The sequence below is a fragment of the Ursus arctos genome, unplaced genomic scaffold, assembly GCF_023065955.2.
Source record: "Ursus arctos isolate Adak ecotype North America unplaced genomic scaffold, UrsArc2.0 scaffold_5, whole genome shotgun sequence".
Taxonomy (NCBI): Eukaryota; Metazoa; Chordata; class Mammalia; order Carnivora; family Ursidae; genus Ursus; species Ursus arctos.
The window spans coordinates 59,967,936-59,995,302 of NW_026623067.1; the positions used below are offsets into that span (position 1 = coordinate 59,967,936).

At 37.6% G+C, this 27,367-nt stretch overlaps 1 protein-coding gene across 1 annotated transcript in view; it reads left to right on the forward strand.

Moving 5' to 3' along the window:
* Window positions 1-531: 531 nt before the first annotated feature.
* The window catches only part of SV2C (synaptic vesicle glycoprotein 2C), a 437,234-nt gene continuing 410,398 nt past the window's right edge, over window positions 532-27,367 (forward strand). The window contains exon 1 of the mRNA XM_048220957.2: window positions 532-794. The gene's annotated coding sequence lies outside the window, so the exon portion shown is untranslated. The remainder of the gene's footprint in view (window positions 795-27,367) is intronic.

Here is a 27,367-nt window from a genome sequence, read left to right on the forward strand (position 1 = left end):
TTATTTGTTAATTATATCTCAGTAAAGCTGGGGGGCAGGGAAAGTCCTGTGTATTAAGGTGTATGAAAAGCATGGATGACCCTTTTAAGACATGGATCTTTAAAGTTTTTTTTCTGTTTGCGTCTTTCCTGAGAAGACGGTCCTGTGGCCCCTGGGTGTCTCAGTCCGTTAAGCGTCTGTCTTCAGCTCAGGTCATGATCCCAGGGTCCTGGGATTGAGTTCCCCATCAGGCTCCCTGTTCCGCAGGGAGCCTGCTTCTCCCTCTGCCTCTCTCTCTGTGTGTCTCAGATGAATAAATGAATAAAATCTTAAAAAACAAACAAACAAAACCAAGAAGCAGGTCGTGGGACAGAAATTCAAATAAGAGCAGTTCCTTTGGCAGGCGAAGGACACCTGGCTAGTGAAGGCGGTGCAGAGCGTGCCTGACGCCACCAGTCACCGGAGTAGGCCCCTGGAGCCTGGGCGGGCTGTGCACGGGGCGACAGTGGGGCGCACGCGCAGTCACCACGACCACGTTCCGCCGTCCATGCGCGGTGTTCGGGTTTCCGCGCTCGCTGCCTGCCCGGTGGGTGTGGGGGCTTAGGCGGCCATAGAGAGCCCTCAGGTGAAGGGACACAGTTTCAGGTGAGGTGGAAGTAAGGCATGGTAAAATATAAGCTGACACATGGTAGGCAGTTTAAGAGTTGATTCGAGCAGAAATCCACAGGAATCCGGCAGTGCCGAACGAAAGCAGGAGCACTTTGCCACAGACGCGAGCTGGGGAGAGACTTTTGTAGAGAAAAGGCGGAAGCAAGGTAAGGAAATGATAGATTGGCTCTAGCTTAAAGCCTAGTTGGCTGTCTGTGATTGGTTGAATTTAGGTTTCAATTTTGTAACCTTCAGGCGTTGACAAACTTAGATTTTGGTTTGCTTAGGAAGTCCGGCACAGGTTTGACGCCGCCTATCACGTGGCCTCGTTTAATTAGTATAACAGCTTTCATGCCCTGAGGTGGCCATGGGGAGGGGTAAAGCCGTGCCACCCCCAGTGTCCGCTGTAGCCGGAGACCTCGACATGAGAATGCCCCCTAAGATTTGTAGATTTGCATTTTGAGAACAAATTGGCAACCTAAATAAAGAGGTAAACGGAGGGAAGCTCAAATCACCTGAAATTGAGTTTATTCTGGAACAGCAGAGGAATTGCAATTTGGGAAGCACGAATTGTAGCAAGCTATAGCTGAGTCCCTTGAGGGTTTGCAGGGGTTTGTATTTATGGGCAAGGAGTGCAAAGAAGGGGGAGTCCAGCCAGTAAGCTCATTGGCTTGAAGATAGGGACAGGTTTTGTTTTTTTGTTTTTTAAGATTTTATTTATTTATTTGACAGAGAACACAAGCAGGGGGAATGAGAGGCAAAGGGAGAGGGAGAAGCAGGCTCCTGGCTAAGCAGAGAGCCCAATGCGGGGCTCCATCCCAAAACCCTGGGATCATGACCTGAGCTGAAAGCAGACACTAAACTGACTGAGCCACCTAGGCGCTCCCGGAAAGGGAGAGATTCCTGATGGATGTTCAGTGAGATCCATGGCATTTATGGGAAATCACCTCTCAGTTCTTCAAGCTTTATTTTCCCCATGGCACATGCATGAGACTCTTCATATCTCCTGGTTCCATCTTAGATTGAAATCCTTTCACAAAATCAAGAGACGGTTGTGAGTTTCCTTTAACTATATACTAGTATCTAGAAACATTGGTCTGTCATGTTTCTGGAGGAAAAACTCAATTCTTATTAAGTAGATCCACATTGCCTATCTTTTCTGCTTGACTTCCTGAAAAAGTATTCAGCAGATTGTCTAACTCAGCCCTCTACTTTTACAATAATTTAACTACTGCCAATTTGAATGTCTTCTGTCTTGAATAGTCAGCTGTGGTAAGATGAGTGAGAGGTGATTGATTTTCTAGTGTCAGTTTACTCCACTTTCTCAAATCAGACAGCTTTTAAAATTACAGAGTTATGATTCTGAAAAATATTATGTCAAGCACTGCTTATTTATGAAAACTTTATACTGCCTTTGTAAGATGCACAGCTGTGGGAGTAATGAGTACAAATAAACAGGGATTCTGTATGTTGTAGCAGAGAGCTGTTTTTATTGGCCAGCATCTTTTTTGTGTGTGGACCCATTTCTCCCCAAATCCATTTGGCCCTCGAGGTATGTCTCTAATGGGGTCTCATACATCCACATCCCCTTACGGTTGGCATATGTATTGTCAACTTGACTGAGCCAAGGGGTGCCCAGATTAAACATTACTTTTAAGTGTGTCTGTGAGGGTGTTTCTGGAGAGATTAGTGTTTGAAGCCATACATTCAAGTGAAGTAGACTGCCCTACCCACCATGGGTGGGCCTCATCCAACCTGTTGAGGGCCTGAATGGAACAAAAATCAGAGGAAAGGAGGATTCATTTCTGTCTTGCCTTCTTGCTTGAGTCAGGACATTGGTCTTCTGCCCCTGGACTGGGATTTACACTACCAGCTCCTGTGGTTCTTAGGTCTGTGAGGTCGGACTGGACCACCACCACCAGCTTTCCTGGGCCTCTAGCTTGCAGATAGCAGATCGTGGGACTTCTCAGCCTCCATAGTCATGTGAACTATGAATCTCTCCGTCTCTTCCCCTCCCACCATATATACGAATCTCCACATATATATAATATGTGTAATATTCTAGTGGTTCTGTTTCTCTGGAGAACCCTGACTAAGGCAGCATGTGACCAGGGCTGAGCCAATCTTAGTACACTATTTGGTTGAGCACACAGAAGTGGAAACATGATCCAGTCATAGCCAACCTGTGTGTGTGTGTGTGTGTGTGTGTGTGTGTGTGTGTGTGTGAGAGAGAGAGTGTGTGTGTGTGTGTGAGAGAGAGAGAGAGAGAGAGGGCGGGGGGAGAAAGAGAAAGGAGAGGGGGAGAGGAAGTAGAAGAGAGAGAGGGAGGGAGGGAAGGAGAGAGATTGATTATGGATGCTGGGAGAATGAAATTCTCTTTCTGCCTCATTTGCTAACCTGATAATAGAAAACTAGGCATGACTGTGGTCACTATCTTGACTCCCTTAGGTGGAGAGAGATTCTATGCAGAATGCGGCCAAGTAAAGACAAGTAGTGGAGAAAAAAGTCTTGGAAACTCTAGTCCCTAGATCTGGCTGTGCTTGATCTCAACATCAGGGCCTCTGTTTTTCTGTGAGCTAATACCTCTTCCTCTTCTTTCTCTTCCTCTTCAGTTTAGTTTAACTTAGATTTCTAACACCGGCGGTAGAACGAGTTCCGAATAAAACACCTACTCAGAACTGGCAAGAAATTGAAGATGAAAATGGGAAAATGTATTAGGAAAAGTTTTTGAGAAATCAGCTTGATGGCTAAAAATCTTCTTAAATACAATCAAAACTGATTTAATATCAATTAACAAAATGGTTTTTGAAACCAGAATATGTGTGAAATTATGACAGAAGTTTTCAATGGCTCTTGTATTACAACACCGCAGAGAAAAAAGATAGCTAAAATTTATGTTTACTTGCAGAAAATTACTCCTTAATATTTTTGTCTCCTGACATCCAGTTCCAATAAGTTTGTGAAAGCTGGTGAGTAAATATATATATATATATATATATATATATATATATATATATATATATATATATATATATATATATTACATAATTTTAGTTCCTATGTGCAACTTTATTTCCAGGGTTAGGTAATCAGTGTGTGAAGTGAATCCCAAACACGAAAAGTATTTCTTGATGTGCAATACTTACTCTCTCCAGTAAATCAAATAGTACTTGTAATTCCTTTGAGAATTTGTCAGAAAGCCATGAGATTTCAGTTGATGTCTAGCCTTGGAATCTTCAAAGGTTCATATAGGATGGTCAATCTTGTGTCAAATCCTTGTTCTCTCCTAATCACCAAGACCTCTCGCTGTCAGCAAGCAATGATCTCAGCTGTAGTTGCCTTACCTTAGAAGCGACCCATAGTTGTACAACAAAAATGAATAATCTATAGAGGGGCAGTGGACTGCAGCCTCTTAGTGCAGAAGTTCAGAGTTGTATGAGTTCTGCTGTTAACATATCCATGGAAACACCTAAGTTGTAAAAAGTAAGAAGGATCACACAATGAGATAAATCATCTGTTCTCAAACTTTGTTTTGAGGACCCCTTAAACTCTTAAAAATTATGGAAAAACGCAAAGAGCTTTTGTTTATGTGGGTTACATCCATTTATATTTATAGTATTAGAAGTTAGATCAGGAAAATCTAAGTATTGGGAAGCTTACAGGCACATGGTGCAGGATATGAGTTTCCAGTATCCTAATTTATATTGACGGATTAGAGTTTGTAATTGGCAGCAATTACTGTGTTCTTTTCCTTAAAGTAACTAGAATGTGAAGTGAAAATGTCCACCAAGACACAGATCCAAATAACCATACTTTGCCACTGTTTTTTTGAGACAATATGGTGTTCTGTCAAAAACGTGTCTAGTTCAACTTGCAACTTAAATACTCACACAGGTTGTTTTTCTTGAACCATTATACTTTGGTAGAGAGCAGAAGTGCTTTATGAGAACTTCTCAATTCATAACATAGAATATTAAAAACGAGCATACTCAAGAGTTGAGAACTAACAACTTTTAGTGTTTTATCAAGGGCATTCTTATGTGAAACTGGCTTTTTTTCTTAACTGCAAGCACATGGCAATGAAGAATAATACAACAACTACTAGGATAGTTTGGTGCCACTGCTTTGATTGGTGCTAAGATACCAGCTGTTCTACCCACATTGCTTTTGTACCATAGCACAAATGTCAATACAGTGGAAAAGACACTTATCAGCTTAATATTGTTATGAAAATAATTTTGTCTCTGTGGATTCCTTGAAAGGAATTGGGAACCCCCAAGGGATGCAGACCATACTTTGAGAATCCCTGATTTAAGAAATGCCATCATTCTGTCATTCAAAGGAAGCCTTATCAAGTACCTGATTATTGCCAGGCAGTTCTGAGCACATGGGATGTGTCAGTGAACAAGGAGCTCTGTCTTCATGGAGATTATTGTCTAGCAGGGTGACCATAGACAGTAAGACAATAGATAAAATAAATACATAAATTAGGAGATGCATTAGGAGATGATAAGTGCTATGGAAATATACAGGAGTACAGCAAGATAAGGGCAATTAGAAGTGCTCGAGGTGACAAGTAGCAGGTGGAAATTTTAGACTGATCAGGATAGACCTAATTGCAAAGGAAGCAAAGTCTTTGGAAGCGAAGTCTTTTTTAAAAATTTTATTTTTAAATTTTAATTCCAATTTAGTTAACATACAGTGTTATATTAGTTTCAGGTATACAATATAGTGATCCAACACTTAAATATAACACCCGGGACTCATCATGACAAGTGCACCCCTTAATCCCCATCAGCTATTTCCCCTGTCCCCTCCACACCTCCCTTATGGTAACCACCAGTTTGTTCTCTATAGTTAAGAGTGTTTCTTGGTTTGCCTCTCTCTCAGTCTTTTTTTTTCTCTTTCCTTTTTGTTTCTTAAATTTCACATGTGAATGAAATCATATGGTATTTGTCTTTCTCTAAATTATTTTGCTTAGCGTTATACTCTCTATCCCCATCCTTGTTGCAAATGCCAAGATTTCATTCTTTTTCATGTCTGTATAATATATATATATTATATATATACTACATTATATATTATATATATTATATACACTACATCTTCTTTATCCATTCATCTATCAATGGACATCTGGGGTCTTTCCATAGTTTGGCTGTTGTAGATAATGCTGCTATAAACATAGGGGTGCATGTAACCCTTTGAATTAGTGTTTTGTATTCTTTGGGTAAATACCCAATAGTGTGATTACTGGATTGTAGGGTTTCTATTTTAAAGTTTTTGGGAACCTCCATACTGTTTTCCATAGTGGCAGCACTCTAGTTTGCATTCCCACCAACAGTGCAAGAGGTTCCCCTTTATCCACATCCTTACCAACACTTGTTTCTTGTTTTTGATTTTAGCCATTCTGACAGGTGTAAGGTGATATCTCATTATAGTTTGGATTTGCATTTCCCTGATGATGAGTGACGTTGTGCAAATTTTCATGTGTCTGTTTGCCATCTGTATGTTTTCTTTAGAGAAATGTCTGTCCATGTCTTCTGCCCATTTTTAATTTTTTTTTTTTTTTTGGGTGTTGAGCTTTATAAGTTCTTCATATATTTTGGATACTATATCATCTGCAAGTATCTTTATCGGATATATCATCTGCAAGTATTCTGTAGGTTGCCTTTTAGTTTTGTTGATTGTTTACTTCATGGTGCAGAAGCTTTTTATTTTGATATAGCCAAAGAATTTATTTTTGCTTTTGTTTCCCTTGCCTCAGGAGATATATCTAGAAAAACGTTGCTATGGCCAATGTCAAAGACATTACTGCTTGTGTTCTCTTCTAGGATTTTTATGGTTTCAGGTCTCACATTTAGGTCTTTAATCTATTTTGAGTTTATTTTTGTATATGGTGTGAGAAAGAGGTCCAGTTTCATTCTTTTGCATGTAGCTGTCCAATTTTCCCAACACCCATTTGTTGAAGAAACTGTCTTTTCCCCATTGGATATTCTTTCATGCTTTGTTGAAGATTAATCAGCCATGTAATTGTGGGATTATTTCTGGATTTTCTATTCTGTTCTATTGATGGATGTATCTTTTCTTGTGCCAGTACCATACTGTTTTGATTACTGCAGCTTTGTAATGTAACTTTAAGTCTGAAATTGTGATACCTCCAGGTTTGCTTTTCTTTTTCAAAATTGCTTTGGCTATTTGAGGTCTTTGGTGGTTTCATGAAAATTTTAGGATTGTTTGTTCTAGTTCTGTGAAAACAGCTGTTGGTATTTTGATAGGGATTGCATTAAATCTATAGGTTGCTTTGGGCAGTATAGACATTTTAACTATATTTGTTCTTCCAATTCTTGAGCATGGAATGTCTTTCTGTTTCTTTGTGTTGTCTTGAATTTCTTTCATCAGTGTTTTATAGTTTTCAGAGTATAGATCTTTCACCTCTTTGGTTTATTATTTTTGGTGCAATTGTAAATGGGATTGTTTTCTTAATTTCTCTTTCTGCTGTTTATAATTAGTGTATAGAAATGCAATAGATTTCTGTATGTTGATTTTGTATCCTGTGATGTTACTGAATTCATTTATTGGTTTTAGTAGTTTATTGGTGGAGTCTTTTGGGTTTTGTATGTATAGTATCATGTCATCTGCAAATAGTGAAAGTGGACATCCTTGTCTTATTCTTGACTTTAGAGGAAAAGCTCTCAGTTTTTCGCCATTGAGTATGAATGTTTACTGTAGGTGTTTCATATATGGCCTTTATTATGTTGAGGTATGTTCCCTCTAAATCTAATTTGTTGAAGGCTTTTTTCATGAATGGGTGTTGTACTTTGTCAAATGCTTTTTCTGCTTGTATTGAAATGATCACATGGTTTCTATCCTTTCCTTTTTGATATGATGTATCACATTGATTGATTTGCAAACATTGAATTACCCTTGCAAGCCAGGAATAAATTCCTCTTGATCATGGTGAATGATTTAAAATGTATTGTTGGATTTGCTTGCTAGTATTTTGTTGAGGATTTTTCCATCTATCTTCAGAGATATTGGCCTGTTCTTTTTTTTTTTTTTTTTTTTTGGTGTCCTTATATGTTTTTGGTATCAGGATGAAACTGGCCTCATGCAGTGATTTTGGAAGTTTTCCTTTGAAGCAAAGTCTTAAAGGAGACAGGGAGTTAGCTGTGTGGTTATCTGGTAGAGGATTTCAAACAAGGGAATAATCGTGTGAAGATCGGAGTATGCCTGACATGGTCAAAATAGAACAAGGAAGTCAATGAAGAGGGAGTGGAGGTGTTGATGGTGAAGTTTGGGGTATGTGGTCAGAGAAGGAAGAGAGGGAGCAGATCATGTAGAGAAATGGCAACTACTGGAGAAGTTGTAGCAGAAGAGAGACCTGATTTCTCTTATGTTTTGAAAAGATCATTTTTCTTGTTATATTGAGGATAGACTATACAGGACAAGGAAAGAAAATGGAAATTAAGAGACTCGTGCAGTAAGCTGATGAAAGACAATTGTGTTGGGCCAGGTGTGGAATAGGCAAGAAAAGGGAATCAGGTTTTGATATGGAGTGTAAGAGAGAAGTCAAAGGTAACTTCAAAATTTTTGGTTTGAATAACTGAAAAGATAGTATATCTTGTATACAAAAATTAACTCAAAATTCACCATAGATCCATGTATAAAATTATAAAACTTTTTGGAAAAAACACAGGAGAAAATCTTCATGACCCTTGTGTAGGCAAAGAGTTCTTAAACATGACACCAAAAGCATGATTCATAACATGAAAGTTCTACACATTGGACTTCATCAGAATTAAAAATTTTGCTCTGCGAAAGACACCATTCAGAAAATGAAAATAGGGCACCTGGGTGGTGCAGCCGGTTAAGCATCCGCCTTCAGTTCATGTCATGATCCCAGGATCCCAGGATCGAGTTCCGTGTCTGGGTCCTGTTCAGCGGGGAGCCTGCTTCTCCCTCTGCCCACCACTCCTCCTGCTTGTGCGCTGTCTCGCACTCTCTCTCTGTCAAATAGATAAATAAAATCATTTAAAAAATATGAAAATGAAAACAAAGTGACAGTATGGGGAAAATTATTTGCAAATTACATATCCCAAAAGGATATTTATGTATACATGGATGGAATTAGAGGATATTATACTAATATACACACACACATGCACATACTCTTTAAACTCAACAAGAAGAAAACAAGTTTGAAAATGAGAAAAAGATTTGAACAGATACTCCCACAAAAAATGGCAAATAAGCACATGGAAAAATGCTTAACATCATTAGCCATTAGGGAAATGCAAATTAAAGCCATTATGAGATGTTACAGTATATTATTAGAATGCCTAAAATAAAAAATACAGGCAATAGTAAGTGCTCATAAGGATGTGAAGAACTGAGTCTCATACATTGTTGGCAGGAATGTAAAATGGCATGGCTACTCTGGAAAACAGTTTGGCAGTTTCTTTCTTTTTTGTTGTTGTGTTTTGTTCTTATTTAAATTCAATTAATAAACATATGATGTATTATTAATTTCAGAGCTAGAGTTCAGTGATTCATCAGTTGCATACAACTCCCAGTGCTCATTACATCAAGTGCCCTCCTTAATGTCCATCACCCAGTTACTCCATCCCCCTACTCACTTCCTCTCCATCAACCCTCAATTTGTTTCCTATTATTAAGAGTCTCTTATGGTTTGTCTCCTTCTCTGATTTTGTGTTGTTTTATTTTTTCCTCTCTTCCCCTATGATCCTGTTTTGTTGTTTAAATCCACACATGAGTGAAATTTTATAATTGTCTTTCTCTGACTGACTTATTTTGCTTAGTATAATATCCTCTAATTCCATCCATGTCATTGCAAATGGCAATATTTCATTTTTTGATGGCTGAGTAGTATTCCAAAAAATATATGTATATATATTACATCTTCTTTATCCATTCATTTGTCAGTGGACATCTGGGCTTTTTCCATAGTTTGGCTATTATGGACATTGCTGCTATAAACATTGGGGTGCAGGTAACAGTTTGGTAGTCTCTTATAAAGTTAATTATCCACTTACCATATAACTTAGTAATCCCACACCTAGATATTTATCCTAGAGAAATGAAAATTTATATTCAATGAAAACCTGTATATGAATATCTGTAACAATTTTATTTGTAATAGGCAAAAATTGGAAATAATCCAGATGTCCTTCAACAAGTGAATGGATTAAAAAAACAATAGTATTTCTATATGAGTATTACTCAGCAAAAAAAGAAAAAAAAAGAGGACTACATGCAACAATTTGGATGGATGATGTCAAGGGTATTATATTATGCTAAGTGAAAATAGCCCATCTCAAAAGGTTGCATCCCATATGATTCCAGTTACATAACATTGTTGATATGATAAAGTTATAGCAATGGGGAACAAACCTGTGGTTTCAGGGGTTAGGGCTGGAGTAAGGAGGATGTGACTATCAATGGGTATAGCACAAGGGAATTTCTTTGAGGTAATGGAACAGCTCTATATACATTGTGTCTACTGCTGGTTATGTGATAACATTTCACAGAACTGTGTACCAAAGACAGAAAAGAGCACGTATTGGGGTGCCAGGGTGGCTCAGTCAGTTAAGTATCTGACTCCTGGTTTTGGCTCAGGTCATGATCTTGGGGTCATGGAATTGAGCCCCATTCCAGGCTTTGTGCTCAGAGGGGTGTCTGCTTGAGATTCTCTCTCTCCCTCTGCCCCTCCCACCCCCAATAAATAAATAAATCTTAAAAAAATACATGTTAAAACTAGTGAAATCCAAGTAAGGTCTGTATTTAGTTAATAGATTGCATCAATCCTAATTCCCTGGTTGTTATAATTGTAGTATAGTTATGTAATATGTTCTTTTGTGGGGAAGCTGGGAAAGTGTTCTCAGGAACTCTATAACTATTTTTGCGAATTCTCTGTGAGCCTAAAATTACTTCAAAATGGAAAGAAAAAAGATAGCCTTTTCATTAACTGGAATGAAAGAGGCTGCATACAGAGCCGATTTTAGAGGAGATGAGTTCAGTTTTGGATATCCTAAATTGGAGATGTCTATTTTATATGCTTATGTGTACAAGTCTGGAATTTGGGAGAGGAATCTGAATGAGATATACATTTGGAAAATGATATTTAAGGCCAGGAGATTGGATAAGCTCATCTAGGGCCGGAATATAAATCAAGAAGAAAAGCAGAGTCAGGACGGAGCCTTGGGATACTCCACTATCAGACGACTTGAGAAAATGGAACTCTGAGAAGGTCATAGTTTCAAGTGTAGTATTTCCCTTTTATTGAAAACTCTTTGGTGTGCATGCTTATGTGCATGTGTGCGTATGTACGTGTGTGTGAGTGTGTGTGTTTGTTTGTGGTTTGACAGAGTTCTGCTCCAACCAGTAGATAGTTTTACTGATAGATTTGAACCTCTTTTAGTTATTATGGTCTTCTTTCTCTGTTCCTCTGTAGTTTGTCAATTGCAGTAAAATTTTACAGTATATCAGTAAGAATGCCCCTCCCTTTCCATCACGTATTGAATTCTGGTCAATGATTTTACAACCTGTTCTCCTAATGCCTGCTACCTCAGGGATCGTATATGGTCATCTCAATTTTTTGGGAGAAACTAGCCTTAGTTCCATTAAAAGAGGATGGAGCATCTGTTGTGAGACTGCTTTCCTTAATGAGGAAATAAAGACAAAATCTAATTCACGTTTAGGAGAAATTTTCTCATTATCTTCTTATTTTGTTTTCCTGAAATCATGGCTCATTTATGGTCAGTCTCTGCGCTTGCCATTTTTGTCTTCCAACCAAATGTTTTATCTCCTTTGCCACTATCGTCCCATTATCATTGCTATTAAAAAATTAATTCACTTAGTTAACTGACTTTAGCTTCATGTTTAGGCAGATCACTGTAATTACGTTATAAGTTTAGGAGCCTTGCCTAGAAGGAAATTATAATCCCTCATGCATATGTTAGGAAACAAGAAAGGGCAAAAGTCAGTGATCTAAGCATCCATCTTCGGAAGTTGGAAGAACAGCAAACTATACCCAAAAAAAGGAAAAAGGAATATTAATAAAGTTAAAGGCAGAAATTAATGGAATAGAAAAAACATATAGTAGAAAGATCAACATAAACAAGAGTTGGCTCTGTGCCAGAAAGAGGGACCAAAAAAAGAGAGAAGCTATAAATTACCAATATCAGGAATTAAAAATGAGACACCACTTTAGATCCTATAGACATTAAAAATATATAAGAAAGTATTATAAAAATTCATCCCAGTGAATTAAAAAACACCTGAAATAATTTAATTCCTAGTAAACACAATTTACCAAACTGACATCTATTTCTAACATAAGTAGAAATAGAAAATCTAAACAATCCTTTTGCAAATTGTCCATTTATACTCTGCCCATATTTCTATTGAGATTTTTGTCTTTTTAAAAAATTGATTGATGGGACTTCTTTAAATACAAATACATTAACCCTTTGTCATTGCAAGTATTTCTCCCAGTGTTTTACTTTCACATTTTATTCATAAAATATGGAAATTTGTGTTATAACTTATATTTGTTGAATTTTTTCATTGTAATTTCTTTGCTTTTATGCTCAGTCTATCCCTATATGATTTCTTCTAGTTTATGATGTTGATATGTGTGTATTTTTAAATTAATTCCTTAAAACTTGTGGAACTTAGTTTGATGTGTGACATGAAGCAAGTGATCATTTTTTTTCTCCTAAACTAGTCAATTTTCTCAGAATCATGTAAAATATAATCACTGATTTTTTTCCACTGGTTTGTAATACTTCCTTGACCAAATATTAAAAATTTGTGTATACTAGCGTCTGTTTCTTTTTAAATTTCTCTATTAATTCTTCTGTGGCATTACTCTTTGAAATTTTTGTCTTTCCCTTCACACCTTCTTTCAGAAGAAATTTAGAATAATTTTATCATGTTAAATATTCCATGCAATTTATGGAGGTATTTTGTTAAAGCTAAATGCTTTAGGGGTGAAACCTAGACATTTTAGTAGATATAATATATCAAAGTGCTAAGTACATATTTTGTAATCTGACATACATTTTCTGTAAAATGGGAATAGCAATACTTGATAGATTGGCTGGAAAGATGGAATAAACTGAAAATAGGATCTAGAACACATTGAACAATTCTTGGCATATAGTAGGTGCTCATTAATTAAAATAACTAAAAATTACTAACTCCCATTATTCTATGCCTCTTACTAAATGATGTCTTTTATTACCATTAGTAATATTTGGTGTTTCCATTGTTATATGTAGGATGTCTCTCCTTTTATGTAAATCTTCTATACTTTTCACCAAAATTCCAATTTTTTTCATATCAATCATACTTTTTTTGGATAGTTTTATTCTTAACTATTTTATGGTTTATATTGTTGTTTTATACAACTTGGTTTTCTCCAGTTACATCTGTTTGGTATTGATGCTATATAGGCAAGACTTTGAAAGTGTATATTCATCTTATTTAAATTTATCTGATTTTTTGCCAAAATTTAAAAAGAAGGTAAGAGCTTTTCAGTTGATTCTCTTATGGGCTATAGATAATGATGGTTTCGTGTCCTTATTTCCAGTAGTTACAGTGCTACTTCTACTTTCAATTTCCTTCCCATAATTGGGTTCAATAGAAGAATGATAGTAGTAGATTTGCTTGTTTTGATCTTTATTTTGAATGAGAATGCTTCTAATTTCTCACTGTAATTTGTTTTTTTGGCTGTTAATTTAGAATAGGTACTTATGCTGAGAAAGCACCCTCTTCCTAGTGCACCAAGTATGACTTTTTTTTTTTTTAAGATTTTATTTATTTATTCGACAGAGATAGAGACAGCCAGCGAGAGAGGGAACACAAGCAGGGGGAGTGGGAGAGGAAGAAGCAGGCTCATAGTGGAGGAGCCTGATGTGGGGCTCGATCCCATAACGCCGGGATCACGCCCTGAGCCGAAGGCAGACGCTTAACCGCTGTGCCACCCAGGCGCCCCTCCAAGTATGACTCTTAGGCCACAAACTCAGATGTGCAAGAAAAGTAACTGAAGTAAATTTGTATTTGGGGGCTTCATCCTGCCAGATGGTAAGACCTTGATCTCAGTTAACTAGTGTTATTCCTCCCCTTTTCCAAAGGGTTTACATTGTGCCAGGGTGCGTCGGGTGGGACATGGTGGGGAGGGGTGGTGGCGGCGGGAAGGCATCTATCCCTGTGCCTCCTTCTCTGGTCTCTTCCTCCATTTCTCTCTCCTCTCACACTCAGCTTTGAGGCCAGGGTACTAGGGTCCAGGCTGCGAGGAGCAGGAAAGGTTGTGGATTCTTTCCGTTTTCTCTCTCAGATTGCACTGGGATGTGGCAAAAAGCAAGGAGTGTTCAGAGAAGTTTTTCTTGCCTTGAGCTCCCTGGTCTTCCCTTAACAGCTTGTCCTCCTGTTGTAACTTCCACAACTTAGTAGCTGTGAAGTGAAGTCAAAGTGAGGCATGGAGGGACGCCTGGGTGGCTCAGTCGGTGTTATACGCAAATAATGAATCATGGAACATTACATCAAAAACTAAGGCTATACTGTATGGTGACTAACATAACATAATAAAAAATTATTATTGCAAAAAAAAAAGCATCTTTCCTTTGCCTCAGGTCATGATCCCAGGTGGGATTGAGTCCTGCATGGGGCTCCTTTCTCAGCGGGGAGCCAGCTTCTCCCTCTTCCTGCTGCTCCCCCTGCTTGTGCTCTGTCTCTCTCTGACAAATAAATAAATAAAATCTTAAAAAAAAAAGTGAGGCATGGAATGTGGAGTTTTGGGAATGAGAAGGAGGGCGAGGATCCAGGCAGCAGTAGAAACACAGGAACAAAGGGAGAGGCGAGGATGGAAGGAAGGAAAGGTCCAGTAGCAAGTAGAAAGAATAGGTCTGGGTCAGCTTAAGTTGGCTGCTCTTACATATAAGCAAATTTGCCAGCTCTTTCTAGTGAAGGACTTCCTGTATTTCACTTAGAAATCATGAAAAAGAAAAGTAGGCATAACCCAAAGAGCTTCCCTTTTGCAATATTTTGAAATACAAATACACACGTTTTAGATTTTGTATTTAAGTATATATAAAGCTTTCACAAAGGGCAGAAAACTGAGGCAGTAAAAAATGAAAATGCGAAGAACAAGATTTTGACCTGTAGCTCTGATTTTGATACATCATAGCTTGGAAGAGCAGAGATAAAATTTTATTTTGTCGCAGTGTATTTAAACAAGAGAATGTTTTGATTTCCCTGGGAAGAGAAGTCTACTCTACATTCTTTCCAGTCTTTGAAGAATACAGCAGGCAGGACAGCTAGCTCTGGGGTAACTGATCAGTCGTGCAGCCTTCTTTCTCCAGATCACAGGTTGCCATTTAGTCCTTAAGCTGCCGTTTTGTGCTGTTATTTTTTACTCCGTATCTGATTCGTTCTGAGTCATGGGGAGCACACTCTTATTGCAATGAGGTGCACTGCAGAGAGGTCTGGCCTGCTTGTTCTGCACCATTAAATGCCTGCTTGTGTCTTTCTATCAGAAATGGCTGGGAGAGTTACAACACCGGGAAAAGAAAATGCGGGTGCCAGGGTTCTGCCTGGGACGACTTGAATTAAGAGAAATGGGCAGAACAAAGAGAGTTTTCTGGGTTTTTCCTACGAAAAAAATAATGGACTATTGTGCTTGATGGGCATCTATATCTCTTGTGTGTCATTCTCAAGCAGTCGAGGTACCATATTGGTAACAGCATTCTTTCCTATGAAAGATTCCATTTGAGTATGTCTGGGTCCAATCGGAGGCTGAGGTGGGGAGATCACCTCAGTGGCAGAACAGCACTACCCAGCATCAAGTCTCCTTGATCATTAGTCTTCCCCAAATATGTTTGTTTGTAATCTCTCAGTAGAGAATTGAAAGATATCATCCCAGACACACTGAAGGGACATGATTTTCCAGGATGTGAGGGGCTTCTGTCCATTAAGAATCTGCTGAAGCTGAGCATAGCTTGAAAAATTTAAACTGAATAGAAGTAGCCCTGTGCTCAATGAGAGTTTCTGCCAAGGAGATAGGACAAAGGCATTATTCCTTGAGGATAACAGCTACATTTCTCTCCTTTCCTCCTCTCTGTACTTGGTACAATTATTTTTATGTTACATTTAAAAGATGGAGACAATGAATCAAAAACTGACTCTTTGACCTCTCTATTGCCTCAAAACATGAAACTCCAATGGATCTGCGGTAGCGGTAAGACTTCCATTCACCAGAGACAAGAACCGTAACACCAGTAAAATGATAGAAAAATGCAGTTTGTTGCATTAGTGGCAAGCAATTGGAACAAAATGTATTAGTAGTTTAGAAACCATTCTGTGTGTGATTATCTATGTGCTTTGTATTAAGAAGAAATACTCACAATGCAAGGACGTGGGGGATAACCATCTTTTCATTGGCAGGAGAACTTTTACTTGAGAGTCCTATAGTTATAAGTTATAAAAAAGCAAATTTGCCTCTGAAACAGTGTAGCTTGCAGTAAAATTCATTTTCAGCACTTCTTCTGAATTCAGCTCACATAGCCTTCTTGTAGGCTATAAGGAGGTTCAAGCTGTTCTAAAACAGTCATCACGATCCATTACACTTTGTTCCCTGTAGCTTTTGTTCCCAGTTGCATGTGATACTGTAGTTGTGAAAGAAAATTTAAAATGCATGCTGACTTTACATATGGAAGGATTATAGTTTTGCTTGTTCAAAGCATTTTCACATATACCATCTAGAATCTGGTATGAACAACCCAGGGCAAAGATAACATTTTGAAAGAGGATACCAAATTAATATTCCTTTTATGTTAAAAGAAATATCTTAGGAGAAAAAATACTTCTTGAATATGCAGCTTGGTTTATATGTGGGAAACAGAAAAATTCAAGCCAATAATTTAAGCCCCAAAGGTTTACTGCAAATACCTATGTCAGTGAAGCAAAAGCAGTTTGCCTTTTAAAAAATTTTTAGGGGCGCCTGGGTGGCACAGCGGTTAAGTGTCTGCCTTCGGCTCAGGGCGTGATCCCGGCGTTATGGGATCGAGCCCCACGTCAGGCTCCTCTGCTGTGAGCCTGGTTCTTCCTCTCCCACTCCCCCTGCTTGTGTTACCTCTCTCGCTGGCTGTCTCTATCTCTGTCGAATAAATAAATAAAATCTTAAAAAAAATTTTTTTTAGAAATAATTTAAAAAGTTATCCCTCATTGGAGATTATATGGATTCCATTTCTAATTAATGCTGAAAGTATCCTATAATATTTTAAATTATGTTTGAATACAATTATTCTCTTTTTGGATGTTGCAGATCATAGAGAAAGACCCGTTTTTGAAAGGATTAGAAAACAATGAGGAGCAGACACTAACTTTCATGCTACTTTATCCCTTCTAAGTTTAGGGAAAACTCAGTGTTTTCTTCCAAGAACCAACTCCTGCTCCTGTGCTCAGTATTGCTTGATGTTTTCTAGTCATTCAGTCTTCTTTGAGACCACTTTCTTTTCTTCTCTGTGCGGTTGCTAAGTCCCACAACTGTTCTCTTGTAAAGCTGCTCTCCACAGCATGTCAGAATTTTATGTCTTTGAAGGAGGTTCCTGGAGTCCAGTTTATTCAACACTTTTAAAGTACGATAAACTTTTCTGCAAATGATACCCAGAAGCCCTCAAATTACTACTACTACTACTGCTACTACTATGACAGCTGATTTGGTTGAAGCAAGGATGGAAGGGAGGGTCACGGTTCTCTATCTGTTTGGTCCATTCTTGCTGGCCTGCTGTCGCCTTCAGAGATGCTTTATTGAATCCTAAGGGATCCTTAGAGTGGAAAAAACAAGGGTTCAGCGGTTAAGTGTCTTTACCAAGATCATTAAGCCAGTAATTACAGAACTGGGGCTAGAAGTCAAGTTAAAGTTTAGTGCCCTTTGGTTCCATTACTCCTATCATCACTGTTACCACCTGATACCCGCCTTAGTTGTTTTTTTTTTTTAAAGATTATTTATTTATTTATTTATTTATTTATTTAAGAGAGAGAGTGCACAAGTGGAAGGGAGGGGCAGAGGGAGAGGGACAAGCAGGCTCCCCAACATGGGGCTTGATCCCAGGACCCCAGGATCATGATCCGAGCCAAAGGCAGATGCCTAACTGACTGAGCGACCCAGGAACCCCTGATACCTGCCTTATTGCAGCACGTTCTTAGTAGTCTTGAATCTCTGCTGTTTTGCTTCCCCATTTCCGTAAGCTATTTTGTGTTCTTTATATCATTTCTGTGTGCCACAGCCTCCTGTGGCTCCCTATTAACTATAAAATCAAGCCTAAGTCTTTATGGATTCACTTCAGGCTCTTTATAATCTGAGTTTTTTTCTTACACTGTTCCCCAGTTTACAGCCACCCTGCCACCCAGGTTGGCTTCTCTTCTGATCCTCTAATCACCTCCTAGTCTTTCCTTATCTTCTTTCCTCTACCTGAAATGCTGGCTTTCATCTATGCTGTCCTTCAAGCTGAGATCCTTGAAACCTGTTCTGACTATACCCATTCACTTTCCCCTTTTGTCTTTTCAAGGACTGTATTCTGTAAAATTTTATTTGCCTTTTAAATTTCACATAGGTAAGAATATGTATTGTTTCATCAGTAAAAATGTAAGTTCTCCTAGGACATAGGGCATGACTTATTTTGTACATAATACTGGCACCATACTGTGTGACAACCAGCTCTATTTTGTTAGTGAATTAAATTGGACTGGAATAATGAAAAACTGTCCCTGCTCTTGATCCACAGGATTCCACTGCAACATTTTACATGAAACTGATGATGATTACTCCAGTTGACTCTTAACCATTTCCTTTTCCACCATAAAAAACTGGATCTAAGATTTTCTATTTGATCACTTTCTGTAACTATGCCATCAGCCTAATCATCAAACAATTCTAATTGAATATAAACAGATGTCAATGATAATAATTATATAAATGTTTTATTGCAAATACCTATCTCTATAGGTTTTCAATATATGTCTTTAAACTTACATAGTATAATGAATATAATTCCTTGTCAAATTAATAAGCATCACAACCAAAAGCCATATTTGCTCCTGGAACAGATGCTGTCTTTAATACGTCTCTCATGTCCAGATTACAAACTGAGGCGGGACTCCATGCCTCATCTATCCATATATCTACAATTGGAATTCAGATGGCAGGGTTATTTGAAATGAAAAATGGAGTCAGAATTCTCTTTGGTTATTGGTTTGACAATGAGGGATCATTTTGCTAATTAGGTTATATGGTGCATTTTCTTCAACATACTTTTGTTAATACCTTTTTAAAAAAAACATGCAAGCTACAGATTTAACTTGATTTATTGAAAGTGTGTTAATAATACTATCTTAGTTTTCCCAGCCTGTTTTGAGTATATTAGGCTAAAGAAGATCCCTCTAGATGAAAGAGAGTAAGAGGTATAATTAATAGTTATTTGATTAATCTTGGCAAAGTGTTTTTGATATATTCCCAGAAATTGAGAAACTGATATCTCTAATGATGGGTAACAAGTCTCTTCACAATTCAGGATGATTTCCATTCCTTTCCTTTCAACAAAATTGAGGAAGATCTAATTGAGTTGTCAGCTGATGGATCACAAAATTAGTATTTGAAGATATGCCATTGTGTGGTTTTGGCATGTAAAGTGGGAGAAGTTCAAAGAGTTGAATGACATTTTATAGCAAATTTTGCTCTAATACCATCTATTTATATGTTTGAATAAGATTCTCAGAGCTCCCAAAAAACATATTAGAATGGGTACTGAACCCAGTCTCATTATAGCAATTAATAATTATCCACCAAAACATGAAATGAAATGAAAAATCCTCATTCATTCCATTAACAAAAGAATTTCCAATTTTTAAAATGTTTAAAATTTATAATATATTTATATTGCTTTTCATAAAGTACATATTAATAATAATTGTAGTAATAACTTAATCCCCCAGAAGGAAAATTTTGCCTTGAAGGATGAAATGACATCAGTAAAGAATTTTCAAGTATAAAAATATTTTATATGAAAATATTCTGTGGGGAAGGTGGAATGGAAAAATGACCTCTTGGAGAAAAAAGAATGATATAAAGTTTCTAAGTGTTGAAGATCAGCTTGTTCATATATATATATATATATTTTTTTTTCAGTGAATGCTATTGGGTAACAATAGTTTTGGTATTTTCTTGGATACATTATTCCATGATTTTAAGATGTCAATATTTATAATATACCAGAAATCAAATCCTTTGTAACTATTTAAATTAAAAATAAAAGAATTTAGATGTGGATTAACAGTGTGCGAGTGGGTACATAGTTTCCCAAATTATTTTATAGGAATACATAAGCAGAATCTTGGGAACTCCTTTGGCCAAGAAGTACAGCCTCTGTAGCCTTATCTGGTGGCTGCCACTCATTTGCTCTCTGCTTCTAACATATACTGATCCTTATTCATTTCTCCGAATGCCTCTAATTGCTTCCTGCCTAGGAATTCACCCCATCCCTATCTACTCGGTGGCACCAGTCTGCCCCCAGGACTGGCTCAGCCACCCTTTCCAGATGATGTCTACTTGCTCCTTCTGAACCAAGCTTTGGTGATAGGTCTTAGGGAAGTGTTCTCTAAGATTACCAAAGTCAGATTCCCTAGAATCTCCCCTAACTCCATAACACCTGGATCTTTTTCTCTGTATCTCTTATCACAATTATTATTTTAAAATTGATGTAAATCCTTTAAGGGCAGGGACTGACTCTGTCTTACTCACTGCTGTATCCCAAGAGAATCCAGCACAGAAGTGGTGTTAAAGAAAAAATTATTCATAACCCTTGTTAAAGGCGATCAGGCAGACTTGATTCAGTACTGCTGTGGTAGGTGTAGACACTGCTTTGACAGAATTTTGCAGTGGGGAAGAGAGATTGGATTCATCTTCGAATACCCCATAGGCAAGTGGGAATTTATAGCCGAGGAGTAGTGTGGGAGTGAGTGGATGGAAAATTACTTAGAGGAAACATCAGGGATCAGGGCCGTTTTGGCTAAATCAATCTAACTGTATTCTTACTGAAGACGGACCAGGGTGTTGGGACATGATCAGGTGTCAAGGGTGGGAGGTTCTCGTTAAACAGACTAAGCAGGGTGCTTACTAAGACTGGATTTTACAAGGAAGTGCACAGATGGATCTAGGAGAAGGTTCAGGAGCCTGACTCACATTTGGTCAAGCAAAGAATCTTTGTCAGTGGGTTCATAGAAGTGACTCAGTATTTGTTGAATAGATGAATAAACAACACAGCTTATCCTTAATAGCTGTCTGTGGCCACAGATACTTTTGTAGAGTATTATTAATAATTTAAAAAGGAAGGATTTCTTTGTTCATGAATGATCTCAAGGAAACCTTACAAATAGTTCCAGGGATCAAGTAAGATTATGTACAAGAAAAGATTTGGAGGAGTTAAAGTCAATATCCAGTGTTGACTATTTCATGTAAACTCTCTGCATCAGGTGGGTTCTCTGGGAAACAGTCACCAAGATGTGCTGAGACATGCAGGAGATTTGTTGAGGAAAATGCCTGTGAAAGATAATGGGGAGCGAGAGCAGAGGGAGGTGAGGAGAGCTGCAGCCTGTGAAACGAGTCAGCTGCCTGTGAAGGAGAAGGGGAAGGAAGGAGGATTTGGCAGGGAGTCTCAGACTGCAGTGCAGTTCTAAGAATGTGTCAGCTGGATTCATGGAGAGTTCTCCAGCCCAAGTCAGCCGTTACTGGAGTCTCACAGCCACATGGTGGACTGCACTAGTACCCATGTACAGCCAAGTCGTGGGGCGGTCTAGGGGAAGCATGGCCTTGGTGCAGACATGATGGTGGATCCACAGGGCTGCAGCAGGGGCTGTTGATCCAGTCCACTCCTGCCAGCAGGAGATCTGAGTGGCGCATTTCTCACACACAGAAATTTGGAGGAATATCATCTGCACAACCATGTTTTAATTTATCTATCAAGTCATGCTACTCAGGGCTGACATTCCCTGATTTCCAGTTTGTAATTCATGGGTGTATTTTTTTGACTAGGACTGAATTTATTCAATTAATGCCACCAAGTTTTCTAGCCTACCAGCTATTTGCCATCACTTCATTGCATAGCGCGGACAGCATGGATCCCACTTCTTTGGGGCCACTGGTCCATTTACTACCTGGAACTGACAGGCTGGTCCTTGGTTATTCCAGTACTGGGTCAGGGAACAGCAAAAAACTAATGAGGAGTGAAGACCTTTAGCAAACGGTCTTTCATGGTTGTAAAAGCTCTCTATATTAAACACTTCCTAGTTTTATAACAATGGGAATTCAAAGAAACAGAAATATAGAAACACTTAACTATAAAAGTGCCTCCAATAGCTGATAACTGTTACCTGGCAGTGAGTTCATCTTTGGAGAAGTATGGAGACACAGGACATAATGTCTTAGCACTCATAAAAGGCCAGAGAAGACCAGCTCCTGTCTTCTTCTTAGGGATGCATCTGTCCTCAGTAGTTATAACTGAACCATCAGTTCCTTTTGTCTCTAGGGGAATTTTGTTAATGGTTCTGCTACAATCCACCGTCAAATCACCCTTGGAGTAATGGTTTCAAGTCCGATCACCATGGTGATGGCACATGGGTCAGTTTGCACTCTTGCATGACCCAGACTTCACAGACCTTGATATTAGGCCGAGCTCTGTAGTCACTTTTGGAGATATGTAATTATAAAGCAGTCATGTAGAGCGCTAATACTAATCCTGTGAAGGCCTAGTATTAAAGTACGATTGAGGGCTAAAAAACTTTCAAATTTGTGCTCTTTTATCTGACATCCCCTCCTTAAGGTAGCCTGGTTTTGAGTGGCTCCATAATTGCATGGTAGTTTTGCTGGGTGTTTCTTTTTTCTTTCCTCTGTCCTGATTTTTTATATCAAACTATTTGAAGGCCTTTCTGAAATAGAATATTGGTTAGGAAAAGCAAAACATACATTTTTTCCATATATGGTAACCACCTATTTTCATTATCAAAGGAATAAAAGGGTCTCTGGTCAGGACAAGATCAGAGAAATGAGTGAAGGGGTTCCAAAGGAAACAAAAATTAACAATACATACATACATACATATATAAATCCCTATAGTATCTTACATATGCTATGTGCTAAAAAAAAAAAAAACCAACTCAGGATCAGAAACCTCTCCTGATTTCTCTTTTGTTTTATGGATTACCATGGTGATAGGAGGGGGAGAGAAATAGGGGAGAACTAGAACTAATTATAATAACTGAAGCTTATAAAAATCCATGTGGTTATTTATTTACTTGGACATTGACTGATCCCTATTATGTGAAGGATACCATCTTCTAAAAAAGTCTCTTTCTAGCACCTACCCAGTCCTTCCAGAACTTCAGAGTTGTGGTTGATGGAGAATAGGTTCTCGTGTCCATAACACTTTTCGGTTTCACGCATATGATATTTGGCATGAAGAACAAAATCTATAATATCTGGGGTTATCTGAGGGTGTTTAATGGTGTCAGGCAGGAATTGGAGAAGCTCACATGGAGGGACCCTTTTCAGCTAGCTGCCTTTTCAGCATGTAGAAAGAACCTGTGCTCCAGAGAGAGAGAGGGAGGTGGGCGGAGGGAACAAGCCCTAATCGTCAAGGCACATGAATACTGCAGAGCTGACCAGAGGAAGCAAAATCTTTCATGCTAATCAGTGGTGGTGATTTAATCCTCAATGATTATGCGTCAGCAAGTGCATGGACCAAGAGTGAGGGCTGTCTGTGACCAGAGACAAGAGGCTTTGAGGACAGGAGATGTCACAGCACAGTGGAGAAAGAGGGAAGAGGGACAAGGACGATGGGACTCAGTATCCTAGATACTGCTTCCTAGTCACTCTGATGAAGACAGCTTCCTGAAATGTGCTCTACAGAACACCAGTTCTGGGGATGTTGAGATAGGACACACCAAAAAGAGGAGTCTGTGGTCAAATAAATTAGGGACACACTATCTACCATATTCTCTGAGGTGGAGATGTGTAATGTACATTAGTTATATGAAGTAAAGAAAACATTCTAACTTTATTTAAACCCAGTGTTTCTTAAACCTTTTTGAATATAGAACCTTATTTTTGTTTGCTCATTTGTATATTTATTATTAGCATCTTGAGGGAAGTGTGTCCTGTTGAAATGCCATGTTAATGGTTATTAGTTAAAGTCTGGATCAGTGAGAATTGGATATCAGACCCCAGTAAATGGCCTTTCAAGTTCTTGCATATATATCCAACCCTAGCTGTGCATCTGGATTGTCTGGTGGAATTTGGAAAAAAAAATGGCCATTCTGGATTTCACCCCAAATCTAAGAAATCTGAACCCAGGTGATAGGGCCTTAGAGTCTGTATTTTAAAAATATTTCCTGGGTAATTCTTATGAGCCGGCCTAGCAGTGTTCTATGGATCAGCATTTAGAAACCATTACATTATAGTGTTTGGGTTCAGTTGTTCCAATGAAGCTTTTGTCGCCCCTGTCAAGTCCAGGCTAAATAATCCATGTGGGTAGTGTCATATAAACCAAATATAGCCTACCTGTATATCAGAGTCAAAATTCTGGGGCCCAAAGTTGGCAAAATGAGGTAACCTTTTACCTGCTAGAATTCTGCCTCAACAAACCTAATGTTTGTCGGAATGTGTTGTCATTTATTTTTAACTTGAAAAAAAGTGTTATTTGAAGGAATTGGATGAAGGATTGGTGAAGGATAGCATACAAAATAGCCTTATACGTCTTCAATATGGAAGGATTTCATGTAGGGAGATATAGGCCAACTTGCCCTTTTAATATTTCAGTAGCAACAACTCCATTATTGAACATGGAGTGGCATTTAAGTGCAGAGAAATCCTTTATAAGGCAATCTATTCATGCCGTCTGCTCCTGAGCATCTTCCGTGGAGCCTGCATTATTCTTACAGTCTGGCTTGACCCTTTCCTTGAAGGTAGTGAAGCACGAGTGCCGATGGTTCTGATAGATTCCTTATACTTAGCTAAGGTACAGTTTGTGGTCAGAAGCAACTGTGTCTAATAACTGTGATATTGCCAGTAATGATTCAGAGCAGTGATAATTACAGCAGAGTAGGTAGGGTTGGTACTTTAAGAAAAATCCTACTAAAATAAAAAATCTAGAATGTTTCTGTAATATGAACTCATTTTATCATCAAAATAAAGTATGAAAAATATGATAAAATATCATTTTGGTCTAATACGTGGGAGAATAATTCACATTTGCTAAGCTATTCGGAGTACCTCAAGTGCAATGTTTTTCCTTATGGTCTTTTACATACGAGAATTAATTCCAAGATAGCAAACCTAGATGAGAAGACCCTGAATGCTATTAGATGAGAATTTTGCTTCTGAAGCAGAAATGGCCAGGCAGAAAAGGAATGTGATAATTGAAAGCAGTGCTTCCGAAAACTTTAATGTATATACCAATCACCTGGGATCTTGTTAAGATTCAGAGTCTGGCTGAGGATGGGAGAGGTAGGGCCTGAGATTCTGCGTTTCTAGCAAGCACCTGGGTGATCTCTTGCTTTATGTACTACAGTGGTTTTCAGAAAGCTTTCCTTTTCAGGGGCATATTTTATGATTTGGCTATCAGATTGGTAATCCTTGGTATGAATTGGTGACAATATATTGTTAATCATTTTATTATGTGTGAAGACAGGGTGGACACAGGAATTACTAAATTTATATTGAGTTATTATATGTTGAGTTAATTTTGTTGTTATTGATGGCATAAAAGAAATTAGTCTTATCTTAGATACATCCCAGATTTTTTTTTCACAGTTTGCCTTTTTTCTTTGATTTTATTTAATGTCTTTATCCAGATACACGTTTTAAGTTTGTATTGCCTTCTGGGTTCTGCATCATGTTTGGAGGAGCTTTCAGTCCAAAATTCTAAAAATATGCACCCATATTTTCTTTCAGTACTTCTTTGGCTTCATCTTCTGCTTTTATTCCAATTAAAATTTTTAGCAGCTTTATTAAGGTATGATGTATGTACCAAGAAGTTCACTCATTGTAGGTGTACAATTCAACAACTTTTAGTGAGTTCAGAGTTATGCAGCCATCCTCACGATCTGATTTTAGAACATTTCCATCACCCAGAACATTCCTTGTGCCATTTATAGTTATTATGATTTTTTATTTATCTGAAGTTTATTTGCTTAGAAAGAGTGGGATAGGAATCTAGCTTTATTATTATTTTTTTCAAATGGCTAGCCTGTTGCTTCAATATCTCTACGTCACAGAGTTGAAATGCCACCTTTTATCATAAATTAAATTATCGTATATACCTGTGTTTAGGTCTATATTATATCACATTCCATTAACTGCTTTATTAATCTGTGATGATTATATTTTATAAATTAGTGAAACATTATGATGTTTTAATTGTGGACATGCTAGTTTCAATTATTACTCTTTTTTTTTTTTTTCAGATTTTCTCCAAATATCTTGTATATCTATCTTTAGGTCATTTTGTCAAGTTTTCCCATTTCCCCACAAAGTAAACGTTTTGGTATATTTTAATTGCCATCACATTGAATTTATACATTCAGTAGGGAGAATTGACCTCTTTACAAGTGTGAATTCCTACCTAAGAACAAAGCGTGTCTTTTTATTTAAGCAGTCTTTTTTTTGTCTCTGAGTTGAGTTGAAAAATTGTCTTCATTCAGGACTTTAGCATAGTTTTTGCTATTATTCTAAGGCATTTATTTTTTTATCAATATTCAAACTGGAATTAATATTTGTAAAGTGCTTATGATTATTAAAAATAAATAAAATATTATTTGTACCTACCCACCCTATTAATCCTGTTTCTAATTTTTTTTTCAGTTGGTTCTCTTTTCAAAATATGTAATGATATAATGTATAAGTAATAATGTTGGTGGCTCTCATGGGCATCTTTATTTTATTCTTGAATTTACTGGCAAGGTTTCTAGTCTTTTACAATTAAGCATGAAGTTGAATGTTGGTGGTTTATATTAATATCTATTTCACTAAGGATTTGTTTCTTTTCTTTTTTTTTTTAAATCAGAAGAAACACTAAGCTTTATGAAAGGCTTGCTTTTCTGTTTAAAATTTTCAGGAATATTATTCTATTCTTTTTAGGAAAGTCTTCTTTGGGATCTGTTTGTTAGTGTGTTTTGCACAGTGATTGTTCCTTAATTTTGTCCTCTGTTTCAGTGACATCAGGCTACATGTTGGCTCCCCTTTGTTTGTCCCTTATAACTACTATCCTTATGTCACTTTGTCTCTGTTTTTTGTCTCTTCATTGTGTGAGTTTTCCCAAGGCTTTCTTACAGATCACCAACTTCATTCTTTCCTATTTTTATTATGTTTCTTTCTCCTTTTATCTTATTGGTAGATCCTTAATAATTTTCCTGAGATGTACAATTTTACTTAAAAAGTTAAATTCTACTGTCTTTCAACTTTCTTTTCTACTTTCCTTCCTCCTTTTTTTTCTTCTTGTTTTATATACTATTATGAATATTTGAAGAATACTAGGTATTCATAAATCATGTAAGGAAAATAAAAATAGAGATCTCAATCATCCCTTGTATCAGATAGCAATTTGTGTATAGATGCATCTGACTGAACCGGACTACATTTAGCTTAAACAAATAACGACTTGACATT